Consider the following 340-nt stretch of genomic DNA (forward strand, 5'->3'; position numbering starts at 1 on the left):
AAACAGTTTGCAAAATGGCTAAGGTGTGCACACAAAGTAATATTGGCGTTAGTTCAGTTTACGTTTTATCAGTTACCTGTTTACCAAAATAAAATATTTGTACTACATCACAGGCTGGCCACACTTATCCCGTACACGTCAGACAGTGTGGAATGAGGATATATACATGATATCTTAGGTAAGCCTATGTACGTGCCATATTTTCTAGACTGGAACTATGTGTGGATATCATGGCGTTGATCTTTGCATTCGACAAATAAACACTGGAACAAGAAATCGTTGATAATGACAAAATATAGTCACAATGGTAAAACTAACACCAAAATAAAATAAAAATAAT

Source organism: Penaeus monodon, chromosome 23, assembly GCF_015228065.2.
Source record: "Penaeus monodon isolate SGIC_2016 chromosome 23, NSTDA_Pmon_1, whole genome shotgun sequence".
Classification (NCBI taxonomy): Eukaryota; Metazoa; Arthropoda; class Malacostraca; order Decapoda; family Penaeidae; genus Penaeus; species Penaeus monodon.